Raw genomic sequence first — 27,572 nt, 5'->3', positions numbered from 1 at the left:
ACGTCAAGTGTTTAGTCTTTTCTAGATTAATTTGCATCTGCCATATGCTGCACCATTGTGTTAGCTTATGAAGGTCAGATTGTAGAGCTATGACGTCGTTAGGACCAGCTATTTCTCTGTATATAACGCAATCGTCTGCGAAAAGGCGAATTGTTGAATTAATATTTGATGCTATGTCATTAATATATATTAAAAATAAAAGCGGTCCTATTACTGTACCTTGAGGGACACCAGACTTGACAAGTGTTGGTCTGGATATATAATCATTTAGTTTAACCACCTGAGAACGATTTTTTAGAAATTCCTCAAGCCATCGTGTCGTTTCGCAGTCCAGTTCGAGATTACGTAATTTTAGTGTTAGTCGTTTATGAGGTACGCGGTCGAAGGCCTTTGAAAAGTCAATAAAGATTCCGTCAACAAAATGGGACAAGTGCAGTGAGGTGTGAATGTCAGTTACCAACTCATAAAGCTGTGTTTGACATGAGAGTTTCGGACGGAAACCATGCTGATTGTTTATGAGCAAATTATTTCGATTGAGATGCGCCATTATGTGTGTGTAGATTATGTGTTCTAGCAGTTTGCAACTAATTGAGGTCAGTGATATAGGACGATAGTTATTGAAGACAGTAAGGATACTCCTAAGAGAAGTGCCGAGCACGACACGACCGCCAATGTAACTTGGCCAATAGAAAAAACGATAGAGTGAAATTTCCCTGCATTTCCAATGCTTTCTGATGCATGACTCTTGTGAGCATAAAAAACAACGTCTCTAGAGATAATCAGCGGGCTAATGCGAGAGAAAACGGGTGTAGCCTGAGACAATGTCATCCACTTCATTTCGATATCTATTTCCCTTTGCGTTTCCTTACAATCACGTTGGAAGTGTAGCTGCTCTGTCAACAATATATCCAATGATGTGTTTACTGTGTTCAGAGCTTGCAGAACAACGTCGTTTGGGAATTCCTTGCAGAAACGCATATCACGGCCGCACTCTGCAACAACGTATTCGTTTCTTAAAGTTGTAAACGTTCCCGCATTCGAGACTGGTGTGCGTAGTTTGCAAATTTTGGCGACACCCTCTTGCACTGCCAACGCCGGGAAAGGCAGAGTCCTTAATATACCACAAGCATCCGTGTCCGTTTTACCTTTCTGGACGTGCACCAAGGTTGTGTGCGGATAAAACAAACATTGTAAACCCAACAGCCCGTATAAATACAACAGTTCCTTCGTGTTCAGCAGTACAACTAAGTGCGTCCCTACCCTTTGGCCAATTTGCAATAACGCTTTGAATAACAACGGACTTCCGCAGAAGTGCAATGATAGCGTAGACTGATGCTCTACATCCAACAGTTCGCGATAATCAGCGTTTGCCGGACATACTACCAATAATGTTGTCGACCTCCAACTTTCTCGCGATGTCCTATTAATCAGGCGTCTAATATTTATGGAATTTTGCGCTCCTCCACAAAGAAACGCTGCGATAAGGGATGCGAAGCCGACGAAGATTGCCACCTTGATGCCGCTCGGCTTTCCGGCCATATTACCTCGGCAAGGTGTCGTCTCTGGCCTTCTAGATGTCGTCAGCCTGAAACAAAAGAATGTGCCAAATTACAGTGACCCTCTTGCCCTGTCAACTCCATCCATCAGCATCCATTCAACGCTTTTCCTTTCCATGTGCAAGGGAACCATGATAGACACCTCAAAAGACAAGAGTCATACAAGCCACTAACTTGACAATCGAAAATAACGGGTTTCTATAATATGTAGGCCAGATATTCATTTTCTCCCGGGATTTAAAACCTTTCACTGTACACTGCAATGTTATAATCCAATGCTTTATGTCTGTTTCTACCCGCCACCGCGATATCATAACGCCTAAAATATTGCGCTGTTACGCTCAAGAGAACGTGGGTTCACTTCCCGGCCCGGGGGGATGAATTTAGGTGGCGACAAAATGCAAAAACGCCAGTATACATGATTTTTATAGATTTTTTTATTTCAGTACCTTCAGGGCCCGAAGGCCTTACAAAAAGGAGTAGGTAAGAGTAAACACAATAATAAGAAAAACAAGAGTGAGAGAACTAAAACGCTGCTAAGAGCAAATATTGTATTAAAAAGCAGCCTGTGATGAGTGCCTGCGCGAACAATGCGAGCGTCGTGTATTCAGTGCTATGTCTTGTTGGCGCAAGGGCTCCAAACGCGGTGGGTGACGCTATAGAAGAACCGTGCAACGGACACGTGCGACACATCAAAAAGGAAGACGTCGGCGGGGCATGGCACGTGTGGCCGCCGCCAATAGGAAGATGGCACGGCAGGCGGGAGAGAAGAGGAAGACGAAGACATAGAAGGCAGTCAGTCTGACTCGTCAGTCTGACTCAATCTGACTTTTTTTGCGACCTCCGTATTGTATCCCTCCGAGCGAGCGACCTGTGCTGCTTCTTCAAGGGCGTCTTGGTGCATCCTCCAGTGGGGGTGCGGCCGGATCGGGCGGTGCTTGCTTAGGCATCACAGACTAATGTCTCTTTCCTCTCCCGGCCAGGCACATTCTGCCTGGTCGGCTTCTCTTGCTAATAATGATCTGCCAATTGATCTATTCTTGCGCAGTGGTCTGAACAACGTTCCTGTGGCCCTGGCTCCTACCAGTGGTGAATCGATTCGCATGAAAAACCCGAACAGCATTCAGGAAGAAATCCGGAAGATAACTGATCATTTCCAATTGATCACCGAGGTGCGTCAATTTGGACGTGGAGGCATTCAGTGCTGTTCGCCGGACCAGGCCTGCGTCACAGATCTACTAAAGTGCTCAACTTTCGCATCTCATCCGGTGAGCTGTTTCGTACCAACCCATTTGGCATGTGTGAAGGGACTAGTTCGTGGGGTGGACTCGAACCTTACTCCGCTATAGATTCTAGAAATGTTCTCTGTAGCAGGAGCAGTCTCTGTATTCCGTTGCTCGCGTACCATTGAGAACAAAAATATACCCACGGAGTCAGTGATTGTGACTTTTGCCGGTACAAATCGACCAACAGAAATTAAGGCGTGGCCTCTGATCTATCGCGTTGAAGCGCTAACCCCTCGCCCACTCCAGTGTACAAAATGCTGGAGGTACGGACACACCTTAAAGTGATGTAGGTCAGATGTGAGGTGCCGTAAATGAAAACAATGAAAAGACCAGCTTCCCCTGAAGCACAAGGTTGCTCAGTGAATCCCAAGTCTAAGACTAAGAAGTACCAGAAAGAAAACTCATCAAAAAAGTCACAGTTTCAGCGCAAGGCCGAAGCAATGAATGCGATAGCAAGAAACTAATGCTATATGAAGTGAGGCTCGCCAATGGATACTCTCAGTTTGAACAGCGCTCTTGTTGCAAAGGCGGCCGAAGCAGCGAAGGAAACTAGCGTGCTTCAAGTGTCGAGCTGTGACACTTGATAGTTCGCGCTCATCTTCTGTTTGTTCGTTTAGCGGCGTCCCTTGAGCTCGAGTGGCTTTCGTACGCTCGAGTGGCTTTCGTACGCTTTCGTAGCCATGGCGGCGAGTGTTCCACACTCGCCGCCATGGCTGCGATTGGCGCTGACTAACACTCCTAGGTTTAAATCAACATATATACCCCAGAAAGTGGACGGGAGGATGACCGCCGCCGTAGCTCAGTGGTAGAGCATCGGACGCGTTATTCGAAGGTCGCAGGTTCGGTCCCTGCCGGCGGCAAGTCATCTTTTCGTCCACTTTACTTTATTCACATTTATATTCTAAATACTACAGTTAACGCCCCCTGTACTTTCCTTGGCGTTATTGTCTGTTAGTTCTCATTAATATTTCGTACGCTCCGTAACATGAGCGCGGACATCACGGTGAAAGCGTGAAACATCCCTCTTCCCCTCAGTGCAAGAAAACCGCGCGAGCATACAGCGGAAGGGCAAGGTTCTCCCTGCGCAAGTATAAGAAGAAGCGAGCGAGCTCGCCGACGACTTTTAAATGTGCCCGTCGTGCTCCTAGCGCTGGTAATGAAGAAACGCTGGTAATGTCGCTGGTAATGAAGAAACGCTTATAAGCACAGCCGTCTCTGAGTCCGTCCAGCGGTAAAGGGTGTGTATATAACGCTCGCCGTTACCTACGTGGAGGATCTGCGTTTCGTGGCGTAGTGGCTAGCGCCACTCGCTGAGGAGGAAGAGGTCCCTGCTTCGATTCCGCGCTTCGGAAGCATTTTTCTGAATTATTTTTCTTTGGGGCTTTTATATATATGTGCATACTTATACATATACGGTGCATGACGGCGGCGACGGCGACGGCAAAATCCAGCCGAGACTGTCCATATAATTGCTATCGCAATAAAAAGGTCTTTTTAAAAAATAGCATCTTGGAGAAACCAGTGAGTGCTGCTGGTATCTCAACAAAATAGGTCGTTTAAAAGTATTACAGTGGAACTGCCGTTCTATTTTTTTAGGAGCTACCGATTTATTCTATCTTTGTGAACATCACTCCCCTGATGTAATTGTTTTACAAGAAACTTGGCTTTCAGAGGAAAAGTGTTTTAAAATAAAAAATTACCGATCATTTCGCTTAGACGGCCCCACTCGGGGTGGCGGTTTGGCAATATTTATTTCTGCTAAGATCGCTCATAGAGCTAAAGTTACATATCAGTCTATGACTTCCGAAAGTGAAATTTTAGCTTTAGACATCACTCTCCCGGGATACCTTCCATTTTCATTAATTAATGCATATTTTCCAGTGGGTGTACAGAATTCTGCCTTGCTAGATGCCGTAATTTCATATTGCCGAAAAGATATAGTATTAGTGGGGGATTTCAACTCTCATCATATTTCATGGTGTTTCAGAACTAACTTGAACGGGAAGCGTCTATGGGATTGGGCTGCTAAGAATAACTTTGCGTGTATTAACACCAAAACACCCACTTTTACGTGTAATCAGTCTTATTCTGCGATCGATCTGACTTTTTCTAGTTTTACTATGTCCATCTCAACGTGGTCTGCTACTAATTCAGGCACAAGTAGCGATCATATGCCTGTATTGTTTGAGATTGTATGCCCGGTAACTTCTGTACCAAGGCCATCGGTTACGCATGTAAATTTCAGAACATTTGAAAAAATATTACGCGCGGCTTTATCTAACCGAACTGACGATAGGGAACTCGATGCCATCAGATTAAGCGACATCTTAAAAGACTCGTTAAATCATTCTAAATTTACCATTCAGGTCTCGAAAAGTGGAGCCACTAATCCTTGGTGGAATGCGGACTGTTCGCGTGATTATAGCTTTAGAAAAGCTGCATGGAAAAAATTACTTTCCAACCAGTGCCCTCGTAACTGGAGTGATTATAAATATGCGGCCGCTGTTTTTAAGAGAACAGTAGCTAGTGCGAAGGACAGATATGACAGCGAACGGTTAGTTTCTTTCAAAGACTGCCAATAGAAAAACATTATTTCGCTTCCTGAGAACCAAGAAAGTTCTTCCTGTACGAAAAAATGTGGAATCTGTTGTATCAACGCCAAGTGAACTGAAGAATTTTCTCGATGATATAGCTAAGGGATCAGAAAATCGCTTTACGACTGTTTTATTATACCCCTCCCAGTCTCCTGATCGGGGAGAGGATTTTGAAGTAGTCACAGTTGCAGAACTAGCAAACGTAATAAGAACGCTGCCTAATTCCGCGCCAGGTCCAGATGGTATGACCACGTCGGTTATAAAAATATTACATAAAATTCACCCCCTTGGACTACTCGAAATTGTTAATCACTCAATCAGAAATTCATGGATTCCACCTGATTGGAGAGTTGCGAAAGTAATTCCATTATTGAAAAAGCAAGGCGCTGGATTTACCTTAGATAATATCAGGGCTATATCTCTCACATCGAATCTAGTAAAACTCATTGAAAGAATCTTACACAGTCGGATAGACAATTGGTTGAATTACAACATTATCTTGAGCCCATGCCAAATTGGATTCAGGTGTGGCTGCTCCATTTGGTGTGCGCACGTCGACCTAGAAAGTAGAATACAACTTGCTCAATATGAGAAACAATATTGCGCTTTAGTAACATTAGATATATCAAAAGCTTACGACAGTGTGGAGCATGTGAAACTTATACATTCACTCCAGAACTTAGGTCTGCCACAATACTTTGTAGCGTGGATCCATGCATTCTTAAGTGATAGAGAATTTTATTGCTCGCAATCCGGTGTGGCTTCTTCAAAATATAAACAAACGAGAGGTATCCCACAAGGGTCTGTATTGTCACCGCTATTGTTTAATATTCTGCTATGTACCATTCCCATACAACAGGATGTACAGGTGTACGTGTATGCCGATGACATAAGCATTTTTTGCTACATCAGCAGACATTCACACACTATACCAAATTCTGCAGACATATATGAACAGACTGGAAACGTGGCTGGAGGCCATTAACTTATCACTCAATATCAATAAAAGTGCAATCGTAGTGTTCACACAAAGTGTTCCAGCGCAAATTTTCTTTACCGACAAGACATCATACCCCAGGTAGAGGCAGTTAGGTATTTAGGGGTAACCTACACCGAAAAACTTAACTGGAGTCCCCATATAGAAAACATGGCTGTTAAGGGAGCACGCGCAGCGGGTATGCTACGCAGGCTCAGCGACAAGCGCGCAGGTTTACGCAGAGATGTGCTTGTTATGATTTATTGTATGTACATTCGACCGATATTAGAATTCGGCTGCGTTTTGTTTTCTGGTGCTCCAGCCTACAAAGTTCGACCGCTGGTTCTTTTAGAACGTGAATCATTACGATTATGCCTTGGGCTTCCTAAATTTGTCGCAAACAATATTTTATACGAAGAATCACGACTGCCCTCTCTTATCAAAAGGTTTGACATTCTAACAGTACGAACATTTTAAAAAATTTATGCGTCTCCGCAGAAGAGGTCACAGTATGTCTTCATTAATCAGCCGGCCTCATTCTTTAACCGCCAATGGTCTAGATTACGCTGCCCCCAAGTCACTTTTACACAAAGACTTCTGGACCCATTAAAAGTTCACCTGTATGAAGTACATATATTCAGTACTGTAGAAACGATTAGGATTGAATTTGACGACATATATCCACAGGATGCTAAACAGTTACCATATCGATATCTAAACGGCATTTTGGGAGATCATTTTGCCAATCTGGAAACAGACATTGTGATAGCGACTGATGCTTCCGTTTGCGAAGAATAGGCAGGTGTGGGAATCGCATCATTCTCTATAGATTGGTCTTTCTCAATTCGGTTACCTGACTATACGCCTATTTTCCAGGCTGAATTGCTGGCTATAATCCTAGCATTGCCTAAATTGCCTCAGTGTCTGTCGGAAGTGGTTATTCTAACCGACTTCCTGTCTGTCTGTTCTTCCTTAAGAGCACCAATTTTGTCAAGTACCTTAGAGTCATTCTATTCGCTAATTCCAAGACACTTACGGCTTATTCGTTTAGTGTGGGTACCTGGCCACAAAGGTTTGATACTCAATGAATATGCGCATTCACTTGCAGTATCATCCCGCGACGGCCCTGTTATGTCTATTTTGCCGACGTCGGCATATGTCACTGCAGCGAGATTTGAAAAGCTTACAATGTCCAATCACTTCGACAAACCTCCTTTGTTTTCATCAGACTTCCCACAACTGAAGTTTCCTTGGAAGAGAAGATGCTGTTCCTCTAGAAAGGAAGAAATCTCAGTTACAAGGCTACGATGTCGAGTCCCCCCACTGAACTTTTACCTTCACAGGTCTTGTCTGGCTCAGTCACCTTTATGCCTTCACTGCATGGAGAGTGAATCTCTGGATCACTTCTTTTTGGCGTGCCGCAGGTTTAAAATCCAAAGGAAAAGACTACTAGAAGATCCCCTTCGAAAGATGGGATTAAATTTGTCACTTCCGGTGGTTCTTTCATTTGGTGCTACCGTGCTTGGTTTTCGCCACAGGAGTGTTTTCGACGCTGTATGCAATTTCCTACGAGAGACTAAAAGATTTGAATGTTAAGTGTAACTTAGGTCAGTTTATTTTTCGAGCGTTTCTTTCTCTAATCACAGTTGTATATATAGGTATTTTTGGCCGTTTTTCTTTCGTTTCGTGTTTCCCCTTTAAGCTTTATGAAGTTGTACTGGTTATGTGTAACGCATAAAATATTAATTTTTAAAACCGTTTCCTTCAAAAAGTGAATCCATTCTTTGAGAAAGGCACCGTCCGATTCATGGCCTATCCCCCTAAGTGGGTTGCGCCAAATGTCTGAGGAACAACAACAACAACTCGGACAGCTCGGACGAGACGCTGGCGTCAGGGCCTGTGCCGTCGGGTTTCGGACTCGAACACAAAGGGCCCGACAGCGTCTGCCTCCAGACGTCCTCGGAGACGGGCAATCCTAGAAACGGGGCGTTCCCATCGTCAGAGCAGCGGATCCGGGCAGCTGAGCCACCCTGGAGTGCAGAACTCACCGTCCCGGCTGCCGAGAGGGCTCCTGCTGCCAGTTGCCAGCCACGGGACGAGCCCGGGTGCCTGCCGCCAGATTCCACGATCGGTACGTGGGCAGGAAGGTGGCCAGCAACTTTGCCAAGGCCGCCCCCTCCTGTAACCTCCGCGCCGACTCGACCCATCGTCCGCTCCACGAGCGCCGTGGCCGTCAACGTGTCAGCGACGACTCCGCCGCCCGAGCCACCACCAGCGACTCAAGACCAGTGACTGTTTCTTTGGAACGTTCTTTGGAACTTAGATACATTTGATAGCACCGATCACCATGGTGTTAGCTTAGGCGTAGCTTGACTTTATTTGGTGCTGCTGCCTGATTTTTTTTTCCTCTTCTTTCTCTTGTGTGCGATAAAGTTAATTTTTGTGTGTGTTTGAAAATGGTTCCTTCCTTTTCCGGTCAGAGGCCTTGCCTCCATTAAAAAAATCTCAAAACACTAAACCTGCATAACACAGCCTTAAAAGCAGTGCAATCGGTCAGTTGGGCAATAGAGGTGAGCAGGTGGTTCGATTCGTTCGAAGTAATGGGAATAAAGGAATTGTGAAAGAATTTGGTATGTGAAAAAGGAATTTGTGGGGATGGACATCTATTTGATATGTAGTATGGTATGGAAAAAAAGCCTTTTTTTAGTTGCGAATTGTGGATGGATGAACAACTTTATTTTAGTCCTTCGGTACGCGCGATTAGCGCTCAGCGGGCCGCTCCCACGTCCGGACAGAAAGGCCTTACCCCTCCGCCGCGTCGCGGGCCCGATGGACAGTGTGAATTGTGGAAAATTTTATTTAAAGAAAGGACAAGAGGAGGCACTTTCCTGCGCGAACAAAGAAGTGGGAGGCCCAAAAGTGTTTTCATAGATCATACACTAGATGTGCGTGCATAGCCTGAGAGCATAAAACGCGCATTATAATTCTGGACGGATTCCAAGGTTTGAACGAGAGTGTTAGTGCGGGGATCCCATACAGCGCTTGCATACTCGAGCTTTGGACGAACATGAGCTTTATATAAAATGAGGTTTAGAGTGAAAGGCACCCTTGAAAAGTGTCTTCGTAGATAGCCAAGAGTGCGATTGGCATTATTTACATAGGTGACAGGAGTGTGCATGAGAGGTTAGAGGTAAATTTTACGCCAAGATACTTGTAGTATGAAGCACTTTCTAAAACACTACCGTTAATTAGGTATTCGGGAACATCAGTAGAACTAGAGTTACGGGAAACTCGCATTACCTTGCATTTGTTAGCCTTTAGTCCCTCCCCTATTCCATCTAGTGCACCAGGAAGAAATTCCATTAAGATCTTGCTGCAAAAAATTAACGTCGGTATTAGTGCAAGCAATTTATAAATACAACAATTATCAGCAAATAATTTAGTTGATGGTATAATATTATTAGCTATGCCACTGATGTAAGCAAGAAAGAGAAGATAGCCCAAAACTGAGCCCTGAGGCACACCAGAAGTAACAGGCGACTCTGGTGAGTTGTTATTGTTGGTGGTGAGAAAGTGAGTTCGGCTAGCGAGAAAGTATTCGATCCGTGTTAATATGTTGCAGTCAATATTTCATTTACTTAACTTAAAATAGAGCAACTGGTGAGAAACAAGATCAAAAGCTTTAGAGAAATGTGCAAATTGATGAGGAATGAACTCTGTAGGAGCTGCCTAAGATGTGTGGTACGTCACCAAGTCTGTTGCATAGGGAAGCGGCTATTCATCAAGCTAAAGGACCAGCATTCTTCCCGCAGTTGGCGCAGATCGGCGTCGTTGCGCTGGGCGGTAGTTAGGGCTTGCAAATTCGAATAAGCAGAGCGTACAGAGACAGTGCAGCTGCTTCCTGATTTACGCTTCCAAAAGTGTGGCTGATACCTGTATGAATTCGAAAATAATTGAAAGTTGCCGAATCTATCGTTCTGTGTATGAGGAACAGTTTTTCTTAATTCATAATTTTTTCTGTGGTTTTACGTTCCACAACCATGACACGACTATGAGGCACGCCGTAGTGGATGGCTCCGGAAATTTCGACCATCCGATGTATGTTAATGTTCACTGACATCGCACAATAAACGGGCCTCTAGCATTTCGCCTCCATAGAAAAGCGACCGCCGCGGCCGGGATAGAACGCGCGACCTTCGGGTCAAGCCAAGCACCGTAACCACTGCATCACCACGGCGTACAGCAACTGTTCTTAAACACTGAGGTTAAGATCTTACTGTCATTAAGAATATAAAAGCTGGGGTCTTCAAACAGAGAATGTAAAACGCTGGACTGAGCAATCGATTGCCTACAACTCTCGCCCCAAGGTGCTGTATAATAGCGTGCCTCTGCAGGTTTGGTGCGTTTTGAAAAGAAACCCAGCGACGTCCAGTCTGTGTCATCGTTCCGCTACAACGCCGTCGTCAACGTGAATGAATCATAAGCGGTGAATGAATCAACGTGGAGCTGAAGCCTATATTCGAGCTCACGGCAGGCTGGCCCCAACATTTTCACGGCAAGGCTACGCGGACGGATGGCGAAGCTCCGGATGATGCGGCGTTTTGTGGGCGCGGTCAGACAAACTCTTGATGCAGATGACAAGCAGTCGTGTTAGCCTGGGTGCCGGAATGTGGTCCCTCTAGGTGGTTGATATGGTCAGACTGCCATTAAAAACAGGTGTATATATAAATGTCATAGGCGGTATCTCATTGATTAAGTAAGTGTTGTACAACTTCGTCGAAGTGAGCAACAGCAGTGCCGGTGACTGTTTCTAAATGTTTCTTGCTAATATTCGGCCGCAGGAGCGCAGCACGTACATCAGTCAACACTCATGCCTAGAACGACGGAGCGTCGCGCTCGGAACTGCACGAGCGACACCTGCAGTTGCAAATAAGCCACATCTGAGCATGCGCGGTGCCGTAGACGCGCCTCCCTTGCATTTTTTAATCCTTGTTTATCACCGCGGATGCAACAACCGCTTTGGCCGTCCGAAGCTTTCCCAATGGTTCAGCGCAAAATAAAAAAAAAACGGTTGATCCCCCCGTGATAGGAATCGGAATAACACAAAAATAATGCGTGAACTTAAAGAAGTAACTGAATGTTTACTTACACTGATATGAGAGAGTTTGTACAGTGTATATTGATGTCTGGCATCTATAGCACCGTTTAACGTAGATGCACCCGCTTTGATGATTAGTGGTACATCTCCATCCCGATGACTAACGTCCATGTTAAATGATTAAACAAACCCTTATGGTAGCTGTAGTAGTTAACGGTGAAAGCGTAATCAGAGCACGAGGTGTGATAGCCAGAAGAGCGTCGCATATTGGACGCAGAACTTGGTCGCCATCCCGCGGCATGTGAAAATGTGATTAAACACCACGTCCGGGCTAGAGGGAAATGCAAAGCGCATCGTGCCGCCCCGGTAGCCCGGCCGCGATTTTTCTCGGGGCGAGCGCGTGAGCGGGGAACCCGGTGTTACAGCCAGGTGAGGCAGGCGCGCTTCGTAGAGCTATTTTTGGTTTCGATTAGCGTGATGCTATGAGAGAGGCCGCCGCTTTTACGACGGTTGGGCTAAAATCGCCACCTCGCTGTGTGTTAAGGCACTGACAAAATTGAACATCTATTGAAAACGCTCCGAATGGGACGGACGTGGAACGCGTTGCAGGTGCTAATCGCGGAGGGCACAGTGATGACAAATTACTTTGCTTTACCACTCCCAGAGGGAAACGCCACCCCGCCGACCTGGAGAGTGGTAGATATAGAAGGCACGTTTGTAAAGCCTCTAGAGTCTGTGACCGTGGCGCAGTGGATAGCGTACCCTGCATCTGTCGTTGCGGACCGAGCGGTCGTGGTTTCGATGCCTATTGACGGAACTTTTTTTCTTTGCCATCTGATCGGGTATATTTTTAGACGTCATTTCCGTGACGGAAATACGTCACTGAAGTCTTGGTGGACCCCGGCATAAAACACTTTCGTGTTAAAAAGAAGAAAAGAAAACCAAGCGAAGCGTTCCAGGCGCCCGATGCAAGCTGTGCTGAATGCTTATTCTCCGTTCGCGGTCTGATTTTCCCAAGAGTAGATTTGTTCCTACTTATCAGATGAATAAAGTTTTCTGTGGCTTCGGCGCTATACAATTGTCAGCGCTTCTGACTACCAAAGCAGTTGTCGCGGTCGGCGCAATAAATGGGGGTGCTATTCTGGACAGTGTCAAATTGCGCCATGTTCCGCCATTGGTTAGTCTGATTTGACCGGAGGGCTCCTATGGCCCCTCCGATTGGCTTAAAATGCTGCCATTACGAAATTTCACAAGACGACGGAATTCGGCAGTGTCCAGGATAGCACCCGAGGGCGGAAACTGCAAGGCAGGCACTTCGTTGGTGCCGCGCATGCTCAGATCTGGCCCGTTTCAAACTGTAGATGTTCTCCGTGCTTTTCCGAGCGTGACGCTCCATCGTTCTAGACAGGAGCGTTGACCACTGTACGTCAATTACGTTAATTGCAGCCCTGGAAATTGAAACGCGATTCGATACCAGTATACTAATGTGTTTGGAGACTCGAGACCAGCTGTGTAACTTGTTGCACGTTTCAGATACGAGGAAGCATCTTCGTGACAGACGCTTCGCGTCTTCGGTAGCGATGCGTAAGCGCGGTCGATGGAGATCAGCGTGTCCGACATCGTCCGAGTTTTTACAAAAACGTCACGTGTCCATCGCGAACGAAAAACAGTGAATCATGCTCCTGCAAGTAATGCGTCCATCCACAGTTGCCTCGAAATGTCGAAAATCATGACGAGGGTGGTGACTGACGCTGACTCGGCGATTTAGATTCGGGTTATGTACTCACACTTTCCAGTAGGTGTGATCTCCTGCCGCTTTTACAATGGTGGCCACTCGGTGGACGCCAATGCGAAGGACGAGGTTGACAGTGAAGACGTCCGTTACAACCAGTGCTGGGCAGTATCGAAGATACATGTATCTTAGATGCAATCTTAGATATTCTTTGATTACCTTCTATCAGTATCGCGATACGTATAGCAAAGCGATTATCTGCATCTGTATTTCCGATACATTCAATAATGTATTGTGTACATTAATATACAAGATACTATTTAGAAACAGCCCCGTGAGAAACAGTATTGCCGCGCATCTTATTTTTTATGAGTTGAAGCTTCACCCACAAGGAGTGTAGGCAACGCGCTGCGCACGCCGGGCCGCGATGTGTAAGAAGCTTCGCGATTGTTTTAGAACGTTCCATTGGTTGCGCGCCAAACGCGAATGTTCCAGGTTTGTAGAGAGATAAACGCCGCCTCCAGCGATATCGCTGGAAAGTTCGATAGCACCAGTATAAAAGCCGATGCGCTTGACCGCTTGTCAGTTAATCGACGGACGCCGCTTTATTCGCTGCAATCCGTGCTCATTGTGCATCGCTTGTAAAGTGACTATTTTGTTTCTTGGCATAAGTTCGCCAAATAAAAGTGTAGTTCTTATCCTGCTGACTTCTGCCTTCGTCCACGTCACGACCACGTGACAATATACAACCCGGAAAAATGAGCACGTAATTAGCACGTTGTTGAAAATAGTGCAGAAATATGCCATTTTGACACGCCTACATATGCGTCACTGAGCTTATGATAATTAGCTGAGTACTTATGTAGTTACAAGTTTAATTATGGCTTATTAATTAGACCTCACGAACGACAAAATCAGTCCGGGGCAGTCCAGTGTACTGGGAACAATATGTACTAGGTTAGCTTCGCGTAACACCGGTCCTATTTTCCTCTTTGTTTAGATCGTGTTGCGTGGTGTTGGGCACCGGATATATATATATATATATATATATATATATATATATATATATATCGGGTATTGCCACCCTTGAACACTTGCTGTTCAAGGGTGGCCTCCCGCGAAAAGAACATATTGGCTCTCCTAGTCATCGTTTATTTAATAATTCATCTGACACTAAATTATTGTATTACAAAGTGAAAAACCTTTCAATCGTCGTTTCAATCGAGAGAGAACACATCGTTACAGTGTTGTTCCATTGGTATCAAAATTCGCATAATATTTAGTCTCGCCCGAATATGGCTGCTGAAAGTGAGCCTCTGTGCAGTTGAACGAACTTGTATGACCAGCAGATATAACACCACCACATTACTTCACCACTTATCTAGAGAACAACTGACGTACTCAATCGCTGCGCCTACCTCCGCAGTTGTAGTTGGTTCCCTTAGCTGTGAATAGAATACGTGCCAGCTGCTCTTCTCTCACCTGTAATCGGATACAACTTGCAAAGTCCGGTGAGGCACCACCCAGACGACCGCAGCGCGGCAGTCGATCGCCTATGCGACTAAAGGAGTAGTCCCGCTCATGCGGTCGGCAAACTTCTTCGAAGGCGGTGTCACCAGCCGTCCGGCTGATGACGTCACTGTGAAGTGCGCGCCCATTGGTGCAGGCCTGTTTGCATCCACCTTTGAGGAAGAAACGCCGTGGACTTCTAAAGCTGTAGCTGACAATACTGATTAATTATATCCATATATGGCAAGCGCATTACGGAGAACAGGTTGTTTAGGGATGAGCATATAGTAAAGTCAGTAGTACGAGCTTCGGGCAGAATTACGTGTATGTAGTTTTGGCCGTTTCACGATGATGCACCTTACACGGCGAGATGGTTGCACAGTTGTTAAGTACCATAAATACCATACGTTTTCCAGGTTACGGCAAGGTACGAAACAAATTATTCACCATGCAACAACAGAGACCACTCAGTTTATTCATGACGCCTGCTATATACTTCAATCTGTCTTGAGAACCCGAGAGGTGTCATGTAAGATTATTTCGCTCTCGATCGATAGACCAGCGCTAGTCAGTTCCTCTTTCGCTGCATTATGCTTCGCCACTAAACAACAGGTCGATGCTCCTGTTCCGCTTTAAGCAACATGAGCCGGTGTGCTAATTAAGTTTCTGTTGTCCTTGCAATCAAAAAGCACGTATTATAACTGACAGTCTGGCTAGTTGTTCTTTATTATATTTCAATAACTTGAAGAGCGCCGGAATTGACACTGACGTCAGTGATTGCTTCTCTCCTTTGTGGTTTCCTGTGATGGTGACATAATTAAAAGGCGAATGAATAGCGCGTCCATGCAAGAACGCGTTAGGGCTATACTAATGCATATGCTGGGATTGGCTCTTTGAATATCTCAAACTGAGTGTAGTATTTGTGAAGTTTAGGGGCGTGCGAATATTCGAAAATATCGAATAACAAATTGAATAATGTTCCATTCGATTGGGTACTCGCATCGAATAGTTCATATTGGAAATGCCGAATATTTTTCGGATTCTGTTTGAATAATGAGCACCGATGAAAAAAAAACCACAAAACAACGAAACGTTGGAACAGAGAGGGGTCACGTTTTTTGTTCCAATCATCGATTTTCCAACACGCTTGCAGCCCAAGGTTCTACGAGACCATCGACGCCATCTTGGCTATAGGATGAAGCCGTTTTTTTTCTTAAACGTCCAGTGTCTGAGAAGCGACAGAGTTGTCAATACACTATCTGCATCATGACCTTCATGATGATATTTATTAATCAATATTGTTTCAAATTTATGCATCAGTTTTATTTAAAAACTTTGTACAGAGTGCCATCTTGAACACTATACAGTCACTCGTGATTACAACCTGCAGTTACTAAATATTTCTAAGGCTATAGTTACTACTGTATTCGAGTTTGCCTTAGTTTACGAAATTGTGGTATTTTTTTGTCTGTTAAAAGTAATCGTAATGATCCTTCACAAAAGCTAGCGAATGCTTGTTTCAAGTAAAATGATATGGAATTCTTCGGCTGTTACGAAAATGTTTACAAAATCATTCTAGGGCTACTTTGAAGATGGCCGCCTTACTATTCGAAAACTATTCGAGTAGTATTATATTCGTATGCGATTCGGTTCTAAAATTCGCTATTCGCACGCTCCTACTGAATTTTGAAACATGGGTATGAAACACGGCTGCCTCCAAGTTAATCACTCAAATGTCAATCGACGAGTTTTAATTAGTCACTTCGAGATCGCTTCAGCTGCGCCAATGTATTGCCGCTTCGACGTAGAGTTCGTGTGCGAAAACGACAGGAGCCTAACTGTCACAGGATCTTTAGAAAAATCTGTATTGTCTACAGAAAACGCCTTGTATATTATATTTTGATGTCACATGAATTCTGCACAGAACGTCGTGGCCAAGCCAACAACACATTACTATTATCCACAGCCTACTCTTAGACAATCTCTGAGAATGAAATAAAGGGAAAGAAACACTACCTTGTTTTGAGTATGCTCAGCTGCCTCCGTGCTATCTACCACGATTGTTAATGAGTCGGATAAATTTTTCAATTCAAATTTTGCGTTAGTTCGCCAGCAGCACATAAACTGTCCTAATTTACATTTACCTAAAGGAAAATTCCTAATAAATGCGCTTTACCCGCATATTTGTGAGTGCAATTAAATTCGAAGAGCTATGTCAATGAAATCAAGAGAGGGAGAAGAGCAAGGCAGGAGGGCTAACCAGACTCTACTGTCTGGTATGCTACACGGCACTGGGTTATGGAAAGAGGGGTTGGAAAGACAGAGAGAGATATAAAAAAATGTGAATGGATAAACAGAAAAAGATGGCCGCCATCCCGTCCTGTTACTGTGAATGTCCAGCGAAGCTGTACCAAACACCACAAATCCTGGTGCGGTGGAGGGGGGGAGGGTATCGTTATTTTGAAGTAATGATAGTGATAATCATTTGCGGTCGCTGCCAGAGACCGTGATCGGTTCCATGACCGTTTTCAGCATTGTATTCACGCTGTTCTCCGTCTTTAATTTCCATAGTCTACGCATGGCAGTCCTAGAATGAACTGAATGGGCTGCTCTACGAGTGTTCATTTTATATATGAAAACGGGAAACCCACGCGGGGAGATTGAAGGTACGTTTGACGTCACTCGAACCCCTCGTGTTACCTGTAAAGCAGCTGCAGCGTAATCATTACCGGGAATGCGTGGAAGGGTGTTTCCATTGTTCACAGGCGCCTTATCAGCCAGAATGAGGCTTTGATGCTTGTTTTGTGGTTTTCTTTATGAAACGAATGCTGAGCTTTATCAACACCACCTAGATTATCTAGGTGGTGTTGGCTCTATGCTGTATGCCTGATCGCAAAATATGCCGTTTGCCTGCAATTGTTAAAGGGCGCCTAAAAACCACCCAGAGGCCGAAATTTAGTTGTGCCGTTGTAGTTGTGCACGAGTCTACAGCGAACGCGTTCGACCGCTCGTCTATATCCACCTGTCGAAATACCCTTCCTGAGGGTCCGAGGTAAAACCACAAGGAACGAGCGCATCTGCTAGCAGAGGAGCACGCGAGCGCGAGTGTCGGTTGGTGGTTTAGGGCCCTGGCATTTCGTTTTAGAGTCCACGGAGACGAAACCGTTCCGGGGTAGAGCTGTAAAAGAGATAAACAGAATCCGTGGGGATTTCCTTGGGGCTTCGTGGTGCAAACGGGTGGTTGTCAAGTAACGAGGGTTGCAATGTGGTCTTGTTAGTAAGTCATTTGAACGGCTTTGATGTAGCGCGAAAGGGCACACGGACACGATAAGGCACATAAAGACACCACACAGAGCTGCTAGCAACAACATATTTATTTTGAAACATCGGACCGCTTTTATACCATCAATTGTCAATTGTTGTTAATTATTCATTTCATAACACTTCTCCTACCTTGCGGGAATCCGCAAAACTCATTTGCAACAGTGTATTGTTGGCAGTCGCACAGAACATGCCGAATGGTTTCTTCATCGCCGCAGTGTCCACAGGTTGCGATGTCAGCCATCCCTACGCAGAATGATTAAGCATTGGTAAATGAGGGTTAGAGCAGTTTGCTGGGCGAGTTGGAATACAGAAATTTTATGCATTTCCAGCGCTTAGGCGAAATAGGAAAGAAACATGCACCCACTGAAAGAAAAATAGACAATAATAACGCTGGTCTTCAACTAAGTTTAATATACAGGAAACGGGTTTCTATATAGAGTTAGTAACATGCGCAACATTAGTGTTGCGGACTCTCTCGGGGCATGTTAACCATGTATAAAAACCCTTTCTTTCTGTGTAATGAAGTTAGTTGAAAACCAGCGTCCTTACATTCGATTTTAATTTCCGTGTCTCGTAATTGAGACGCCCATCCAGAATAATGACTGAAGCACTCGAGAAAGCACTCAATATTATGTTCGAGTGGTTGCCGAGACATTGCGGAATTGTCGGCAATGACCGAGCCGATGAAGCTGCCCTCTCGGCTCATGAATGAGACCTACCGATTAGACCTGTTCGGCGCGCCGCCGCCGCCGGCCTGTTTCGCTCATGCCGCTCGCGCCGCCGCTGAAGTCCAGGGAGTGATCACGGCGCCGCCGCCGCCGCCGCCGCACAATAATTGCGGCGCGCCGCCGTTAAGACACGTTCACACTTGGCCTGGAAGGGGGCGAAAGCGGCACAACTCACCGGAAATCCACTCGTTTCGCCTCCTAAGCGGCCGAAAAATCAGGCGGCGAGTCGGACGCCTGGAAAAATTGGTCCGAGACCGATCTTTCGCCCGCAAAAGCGGATCGCCTTTCCGCTTCACGGAAAGCCGTGCTTTGGCTGCGCTAGCTTAAATTACGTGATGTAAACAACCGGCCGCAAGTTCAACATGGCAGCCAAGGCGTCGGCGGTGGCTCGCATCGGCGCATTTACAAACTACTCGTGCAGCACGACACAGCCTCGGCATGGACGCGTTCCTCGAGAGCCTGGTTTGCATCACGATTGACGAGAACGCTGGAACGAGAAGAAGGTGTAGCAGCAGCGAGTCGGCGTGCCCCAACGTGTCTCGCTTTTGCACAGCCGGGTGAATTCGCCGCTGCCGCTGCTCGCGTGTCCGCTTATGTAGCTTCTGCTGGTGTATCTCCCGAAACAGCGGTTTGTAAAGGTGAAAGCGATTTCTTTTCCGTGTTTTGCATGCATTCCTTGAAATCGGTACGAAATTAAGTGCTCAGGAAACGGGAAAAAGAAAATAAATTTTCGAAGTGGCGGCAGCGACGGCATGCTGGAGAGGCAGAACAATGTGAACATTTTCGACGCGCGCGAAAATGGTTTTCCGGGCGCTCTGGCGCTTTCGCTTTCTCTTCGTTTCTCGAATGTGAATGCGCCATCAACGTTCTTTTTTAATGCGAAAGGGGAATATGGACATAAAATATCTCACATCTCCAGGAGAGCTCTTATGTGTCAATCTAGTGGACTGTCCATTTCAGCCGCCGGTGACTGCCGGGAGCTCGGCGACCAGCGCGCCCTCTGTTTGCGGTTCTTCTTCTGCAACGTCATTTTGATTCAAGAAGCTTTCACATCTCTCGACACAAATAAGGGGGGCGGAGTGCCCTTCAACCATGGAGAAAAAAAATTGAGGGAGCGCGCCTAGCGTCTATAAGCCACCCGGCTCTGAAGCCGCTGCCTCCTCGGGTTCGTGTCACGATTCCGATCATGCTCCTGTTTCATTTCTTTTTCTGGGTGGGCTCAAAAACAAAAATTGACAAGCGCGCGCGTCTAGCCTCCACAAGCCAAACTCCTCCGAGGCCGCTCCCCCTCGTGCTGTACGAGGGGGCATCGGCCCACTGACTCTAGAGGAAAAGCTCCCCAAATGGCCCATGCATGGAAACCTATAACCGAATGGGTTCCGCCATGATGGAACAAAACGAACGTTGCCAGACCATGAGACGCTCGCTATATTTGACGGTAGTAATCAGGGTTAATCTACCAACCTAAGCCAGCTACGCGCAGTTGGCGCTATGTCAGGGAACATCAGCTGTGTTTTGATGCGTGAACCCATGTGTTAGTGTCGCGTTGTCTGTGTAGATGGCCCGTTTGATAACAGTTAACATTTCCACCTGTTTTTACTAGGCACGCCCTACCAATAATGCACAATGAATAAAGTTTCTCTGTTCGCTGGCACATGGATCACTCGACAGATTCGCAGCTCGAAGCAAAGTGCGTAGGCCATGGTCGCGCGGTGCTTCGACTTGCAATGACGAGGCACCTGCATCCACGCTCTTTTTCAGCTGATTGCTGTCGTACTTCAACGCAGAGCCATAAAGCAGAAAAATGTCGATTGCAGCATACGCCGGCGAATGTGAGGGAGACGTCACCCAAAAGGTTCAATCAAAACTAAAGATACACGCCACACGAAGATTTATCGCCTTTAAAAAACCCGCATTTCCCCGAAGGGGAGTATGAGGAAGTGCGAAGCACGGGGTGATGTTATGAGGGGGCGCGCGCGACTAAACTGCAGAGCCGAGCGAAGGAGACGGCAGCGAGAGAGCACGCGCCAGCCGACCCACGGAGGTCTGGCCGTTTTTAAGTGCAAAGCACTTTTACTGATGATGATGATCTGTCTTCCGAACTCGTTCCAAAGAACCCGCAACGCGTTCAACTTGTTGGCGGCGTTGCGCACGCCCGAGATGGGGCTCAGGTTGTTGTCGAACCACAGTCGATCGCACACCGCGCAGCTATTGGCCTCGAGGAGTTACGGAGTCACCCTCTATCGGACGCGCCTCGATTGCGTGCTAGGCAGGATACCGCCGGCGCGCTCCCCATAGGTTTTGCTGTCGGCGCTCTACAAAAACACCTCGCGGAAGCCCTCCAGGGCATTTCTGTAAGTACTTTCGAAATGAACTGTGTTCTTTAATGTCAAGATAATGATTTTCGACGAACTGAAAGCACAAGATAGTGTACAGTCGCTCTCTTTGCAAAAAACCGAGCACCCACTTCACGCTGTCGCCGCGTTGGAGACCCCTGAACCGACTTCTTGCGTGAAAGGTAGTCACTCGCTGAGTGCAAACTATGTGAAATATCTCGTTAGAGTAGACTGCCTGTATAACCAAACGGAGCATAACAGAAAGAAGCCTCAAGCCTGCGATTGCACGGGTTCGCGACGACTGACGGTGCCTCTGCATGTATGAGCGTCTGCATGTATGTTCGTACTGACGGTTTCGCTTTTGCTACGAGCGCGTTTTGGCACCGCGCTGTGAACGTTAAGCCGCAAAATATGATAATTTGTGAGTAAACGAACAACTACTGTTGCGCGGACGCTATCAGAGCAGTTCAAAAACAATTTCCTTACAACTGCGGCTTCGGTGCGCATGGCAACTTTGTGATCTGCCGTCCCGACGATTCAGTGTTTTTTTTTTTCTTTTTCGGTCTAAATTCGGGTACGTTTCAATGTCATTTGACAAGCTGTCTCGCACTGCGTATTGATCGGTCTTCTCAGCGGGCAAATGCCGCTGCTTCTGTTTCTTTATTCAGCGCATTCGTTTCGTTTGGTGCTCACACAAAACGTGAGCAAATGCGACGCCTTTTTTTAATGCTCCTTAATTATCGTTCCGTTTGCATTCCAGTGAACTTGCCGCTCTCTGTCATCAACAAATTCATTGACCAAAGCTTCACCACTTCGAGATTGCTGGTGGAAGAAGAACCAGTCTACGAGACCGAGCATGTAGTAGCATGCGACGCCTAGGAAAAGAAAGAAAATACAGTAACGTTTGCCGGACTTGTTCTGCAAGCGTCGGCTGTGAACTAGGACCCACATGAACTTGAAATAGCGGTGAATAAAATAGAAGTTATTGCAGCAACCAGGAGCCGCAAAAGAGGATAGTAATTATTTGGCAAGTACCCCAGCAATTTTGGCAGCAGTGTCGTGCCTAACGCGAACAGGGTGGCATCTTTCCCACGTAAATAAATGAGGCTCCATGAAAATACATGGGGTTGGCCGGTGGGCTGTTCACGGAGGCAATGCAAACTTTATATAGCTTATGAAGCAATGCATGCATCATCAAATGGGAAGGTTGCCCGTCGGCGTCGGCAACACGAGTGATGCAAGAAATAATCGTCACGTGATGGTGTCACCATATGACGTCATCATGATGTACAGATCGCCAAAATATGTAGCGTCATTATGACATCATATAATGTGACGTCAAATGATGACGTATTCACACGTCATGGTCGCTTTGCATTGCCTCCGTGATCGGTCGCGGAGGCCGTGCAAAACCCCGTTAGGCGCAGAACGCTTTTGGAGGGGGGCGCGGGAGAATCAGTACATCGACTGACAAGAAGAAGATGGCTTTCGCCTTCTAGTCATCTTTAACGAATGCATAAGGGACCCTGTGCGTTTTTTTAATTTAACGTATCTAAACAATGACTTGCGCATCTGCAGCCGATTTTGTAGACGCTGAGCACGGGGCCGACGATCAAGAGGTCGCATTGGAGGGTTCTGAGATGGCATCGCACGTGGTAAAAGGTAGCGCTTTTACCATCCTGTGGCAGATAAGCATCATTTGCCGGCGGGAAGCGCGTGCGAGCCTTCGTCTCAGTGCGCGCTGTCTGCTACTCACCGAACATCGCCGGCCCGACGCAGTAACAAGTCTTCGTCGCGGAAGTGCTTGTTGCACACAAGACTCGTAGCGGATGGCTACTTGCCGGTTCTTAGCTTTACAACCCATGCTTCACGCTGTTTCTTGTCCCGCGGTTACCAGTGCAGGCTGACACTGGGCTCCTTTGCGTAAGCGCGGCACTGCGGCACCGAGCGGTAGAGCCCCATATTCGTCGCCTTCGGAGGCAGCCACTCTATTACAATGGTTTAAATTGAGTAGAAAATGAGAGAAAACTTCCGAATTTGAACAGACCGCAGCGCATGTGGGACTTGAAACTCGTTTTCAAAGCACGCGGCAGTGCGCCACAAGCAGCCGACGCGGCCGCTGAGACCACGTGATCCTGCCAAGCACGTCACGCCGACGGTGGCGCCGGCGTTTCCAGTGGTGGGCCTCGAGGCCAATGTCCGAAGCTGCGGTCCAGGAAGTCTCGCTTGAAGCGCGCGCCCGGTCGATCGAATGGGACGGCGGATTCAGGGTCGCTTATAAAGTGCATTCGCACTTAAAATACTAAAGAAAGAACTTCGGTGGCGCGTAGTTGGTACGTCACTTTCAGTGCTTGTCTCATCTCTTTAATGCCGTCCGTCCTGGTAGAGTGACCTAGAACAGGGGGAGTGTCCAAAGCGCCGGCTTCCTCGTGGGCCTTTTGCGGTGAACTCCCGCGCCGCGTCGCTGCTGCGCCGGACCCGTTAAGGTCCCTCTATTTTGAAAAATACAGGGACCTTAGGACCCGTGGGTATGGTGTACTAGAATGGGGCAGTGAGCCGTCTTCGCAGCAAACCAATGGGAGAACGGTGGTCACTTTTGCGATGACGCCACCAGTAGGGCGCCACGATCGAACGGTGTGCCGGGCGCGCGAAATTTTAATCGGAATTGCGAAAATTTCTGCCGTTCTTGAGTCAAATGGTCCCGTGACACGATTGAAACTAAATATATTTGCAAGATTTAAACACTTAAACACGTTTGGCTTCATTATTGCAATAAATAAAGATGCTTCTGTGTCGTATGAGCTTGCACAATTCCTATCGCACAGCAGCGTCCCGGATCGTCTGCATGCTTACTGTTTTGATTGCAAAGGACATAAAAAGGCACATCGCTGTTCATTCCATGCATACGTACGCCTGTCTAACTATCACAGTAATTTAAAGTTATGCGTCGAAACACAAGAAAAGGTCCGGAAGGCTAACATTAGCAGCATCAGGTGAGCTGCATGACCACCCTTCACATGCATCAGATAGAAGAGCAGTCGCAAGGTTTTGGACAGAAAAAATACAACGCTCAATGACGAATGCTGCTCCATTTTCTTATAGTAAAATGATTTTACTCCTGAAAGCAATGCCAAAGCGCAGGAATGCAGCTAAATGCACCGCGTTGTATTCGGGATGTTGGATTTCTCCTATGTGAATAAGTTCGTAATTCCAATGGGTCTGCAAAAACTTGAATGTATCAGGCTTCCTCAAACACTGAGTCAGCCACGCACACGAAAAGTTCGCTAACGCGTCTTGAGAAACAGAAGGGAACAATCAACAAGTTTCGCACGTGCACGCACGATCAACGCGGCAACTACAACTACCGATCTCGGAGGCTTTCTATCTCAGCTTACCATAAATTACTTCAGGGGGAGGCGTCAGGTGGCGACACAGTAGTACGGTGTGCTCTGCCACCGCAGGTTGTCATCGCAAAAAGAGCCACGTTTCCGGCGCCAGACGGCACACTACCCCATTCCAGTACAACATACCGTGGGCTTTCCGCGCTCGGGAAGCGCGCGGAAAGCGAGGGGCGTCTGCTGCGCGCTGTAGTTATTTTCTGCGCTGAGTTTCCACACAGGGCACTTGAAGTCTACTTGATTTTTATAATGCGGTGCGGAATGGAGCTGATTCATTTTTAAGGGTTGTGTTAGTGCTCGGACAACAACAGAATGCAAAATATCATGTGTCAAGCGGCATCAGCGTGGCCTAGTTCCGTTGATAGAGTTAGAGAACGTTGGTGCGTGCGTAAAAACGCGCAAAACGAACACGCACAACAAAATAACGACAAAAAAAAAACACTCTTTCTCACGGGTAATCGGGAATAGCATCACGCATGCAAGAATTAAGAGTAATAAAAAAGTAAATTACGCTCGTACTCAGCTGAAATACTTATACACCAGAGCACGCCTGTCTCGCACCCAGGCTGCTGGCGAGCCGGGCGGATACTCTCGCACCCAGACGCCGGGCTGACCGGGCTGCCGAGGCGCGCGCGGGCTGCACCAAGTAAACAGGGCAAGCTGCAGTTCTGAGGCTTTAAAGTGCGAAAAAGTACCCGTTCACGCCGCTTCAGCGTGTAAGAGCTCGTCTGGGCACTACTGCGTCGTCCTTGGATGCCAAAACAAGCAGCGTGACAAGAGGATATTAGCGTTGTCTGCGACGATTACGACGCGCCACGGAAATAGTGCCGGTGTGGTGTTTTCAGCTTCGCCGCGTGTGGATAACTGTGATTCAAGCAAAAAAACTAGGAGCCGAGTGAAAATGCGCGAGTAAGTACACTAATTGCGTGTATTCTGCAGTGTGATGCCCACCTATTTCATTTTGCGAACCTAATTTGCGTGACACGCAGCTGGGTTGAAGGCAGGCGCGAGCTTTGTGTGGGGGTGCACTTCATACCTTTGAGCGTTTCCTTTGACGAAAGTCTCGTGCAAGGTAGTGCTTTCAAGCCCAAGCAATCAGCATGCTTTGCCACTTTCAACGGAGTATTAAGCTTTAGTGATTTGATGGCATCCACGCCTTCGAGATTTCGTCTTCAAAAGGTAATAAATGGCACGGTGCTCCTCAACAGCTGGTCAGAATTTCGTGCTTTCATTGCAGTGTTTGATGTCCCCAAATTTATTTGGACACGAGGCATCCAGCTGCACATTATACATATATTGGCACGTAAGTAAACAGTACTCGCGCCAGTGTCCTTTACGTCGCAGGCGTAGCTAACCGGCTTAACTAAGAGTAGCACAGTTTCGCTTGTAAAGCATCATCGTTACAAGAATAAAATCGCGCAGGTAGCTTCCAAATGGGATCGTTGAACGATACTGCAGGTTATACTCTCTGATAGCACGCTTTTGTGAGCAAGACGCATTATTGTAAGAGCGCTCGTGAAACAAAAATTACGTTCCGCGAAACTACCCGTAAAGCGTACTCTAATTATTACGCGATGCATGCTGAAATGATCACATTCCACAAAACTTTGTGCACAACTTGTAATATGGCGCAACAAAACATCGTTTCACTCTTTCGCGAGCTGCACTGCAATTACGATTCACGCGTACCACAGTGAGAACGTTTTTTTACAAATGTAACAGCGTACGTATCTGACGAGGTTGCTTCCGCAGCCCACTCAGCACGTACTATATACATTGTGGACTTGCATGAGCAAGGTGTTCTTGATGTTCTAATAAAATTAGCGAATATGTCCAGGCTAGAAAAGACGCGAAACACGCTCTCCGACGGGCTGAGTTCCGGGAGTTTCACGTTTGCTCTGCGTAGCGTCTGCTGGCGTGGCAGCCCGCGCATGTTTTTCGTCGCGTGTGCGATAGATGGCGCGACGCGCGATGCAAATACGGCGATGATCATGGAGTTCTCTGTGTTCTGGTCTATACGCGCAGTGACCGCTTCACACTACGAGCTTTTTACTCATGGTCGCCAGTGCCTTCCTAGCCATATGGACACCGCTTTATTCGACAATTTGTTAGCCTCCCCTAACATTTTAATATGGACAGAGCAAATCGGGAAGACGTAAGAGAAACAAAAGAAACAGTAGAGAGGGCCATACGACCGCAATGCTGTTGGCTTATTTTGCTTCTGAGGTAGCGTACAGCAAGGCTCACCGTGCGGAAACATTTTAAAGAAAAGCAATGCCAGGTAAACTAACCGTATTCCACAAGTTTTTGCATAAAAGGCGTGATATAGAAGATGCTTTACAAATATCCAGATATCATGAAATAAAGTTACAAATACCCCCATTCTTGCTATAGAAACTGAAGACAGCGTTTCGCTGAGCGACATGCCTGTTGAAAGAACAAGCACTCAGCGTTCGCGGCAGGTAACTCCAGGGAGGAGTAGGATGAATGGAAAGCCTCAGACGCACGGTAGTACAACCGTAAAGTTCAAGAAAGTGAAGACAGCTCTGAAAGCAAAGAAAGCTGGTCGTAATTATCAGGAGGCCATAAAGGTTGCAGAACTTGGCAAGGGCAGACGCGTAAAGCGAACTAAAAAATTACACCATCTCCCGCTAAAAGGGACCATGAAGCGATGCGAAGCCGGAGCACTTGCACGATCGCGTTCCGTTGGCGTTCGTTGGGCATGCTACCGACCTTGCGTCGTGGCACGCGAAGAGGGACGCTACGCGCGTCGTATCTTCCATCTAGCCTGGCCGTTAATTCTCACAGGGCGAGCGTTCCCATATATATATATATATATATATATATATATATATATATATATATATATATATATATATATATATATATATATATATATATATATATATATATATATATATATATGTATATATATATGTATATATATATATATATATATATATATATATATTGTGACGCAACGGTTAACGCGACCTTTATTAGGCCCTGAATGCACGGTGAAGCGACCACACCCG

This window comes from Rhipicephalus sanguineus, chromosome 3 (genome assembly GCF_013339695.2).
Source record: "Rhipicephalus sanguineus isolate Rsan-2018 chromosome 3, BIME_Rsan_1.4, whole genome shotgun sequence".
Taxonomy (NCBI): domain Eukaryota; kingdom Metazoa; phylum Arthropoda; class Arachnida; order Ixodida; family Ixodidae; genus Rhipicephalus; species Rhipicephalus sanguineus.
Note: the sequence above shows the minus strand (reverse complement) of the source record.